Source organism: Camelina sativa, chromosome 7 (assembly GCF_000633955.1).
Source record: "Camelina sativa cultivar DH55 chromosome 7, Cs, whole genome shotgun sequence".
Lineage (NCBI taxonomy): Eukaryota > Viridiplantae > Streptophyta > Magnoliopsida > Brassicales > Brassicaceae > Camelina > Camelina sativa.
Genome location: NC_025691.1, coordinates 16,661,580 through 16,662,657, shown reverse-complemented (window position 1 = coordinate 16,662,657; position 1,078 = coordinate 16,661,580). Strand labels below are relative to the sequence as shown.

Genomic DNA, 1,078 nt, shown 5'->3' with positions numbered 1-1,078 from the left:
TTTTTTTTTTTTTTTTTTTTTTTTTCTTTTTCTTTTTCTTTTCTATATGCGTTTGCTTGGCTTCGAAGAAATTAGTACTCAGAGTCGGTGATCTCTTTTATAATGTATGGTAACGAATGTGGGATAATCATAGATGGGTACTTCACTTTAATTTCTTCATTGAAATTTTCAGGAAACAAATAGTAATGCAAAATTTGTACTTTTTTTGTTCATTAAAGGGCGCTTGCTATAAGTATCGATCGAAGTCCAGTTTTAACTTTTTGTGGTAAGGTAAAGTATGATTACTTTTTTTTTTTTTAACCAGGTGATGCTCCACGTGTGATTGCTCGTTTCCAGATTCGAGTCTGGATGCATACAAACTCGCAAAGCAAACAAGTGTAGCTGATGTTGTTCTATGGTGTGAAGTTCAGCTAACCAAAGCTGCAATTGGGATTTGCTTCCCTGATTTAAATATAGGCAATGCTTCAACTATTCAATATGTTTACCTTAATGGTCAAAAATCTTACCGTGTGAATGGAGTCACTACTCAGGGCTGGTTCACCATTGATTTCTCCTTGAGAGATGTCCAGAATGTTTCTTGTAAGTGTTTGTCATTCAGTAAGTGCTTTTTTTAAGTGTTACAACAAACAATTAATTTTTGTATTTTTTTTCTTGTAACTTCTCACAAATGGTTTTTTCTTATTACCTTAGTGATTTGAGGAATATTCTCGCAACAGATAGATTCGATGGAAATGGATATACGATTCTCACGATTCAAAATGTAACCGAGCAAATTAAGCCACAAGGAGGTTTTTGGTTGCATGTTCAGCACAATGCATTCTATGAGCAACACAATTTAAGCATGAGCAGTTTTCTAGTATCATTTTCAAGAACTGTTTCCATTGACTTCATCTCTTCTCCTGAAGTGAATTTCTTTAAGAAAATTACTGGCCATTTCAAGTGGAATGGACCGAGTTTTGTGTTACAGTTTCTTGGGAAAGAAGATTTCGAGCCGACAATAAACTGAACCTACGGTTCTATCTTGAGTAACTTAGGTTTTGTCAAGACGTTTGCTTCAAAGATTCTTGTTCCCAAGTTA

At 34.4% G+C, this 1,078-nt stretch overlaps 1 long non-coding RNA gene across 1 annotated transcript; it reads left to right on the top strand.

The window, feature by feature from the left end:
* Positions 316-1,017, top strand: LOC104701290. Its single transcript, XR_753795.2, has 2 exons — positions 316-579; positions 691-1,017. It is a non-coding gene; the product is annotated as an uncharacterized LOC104701290 (long non-coding RNA).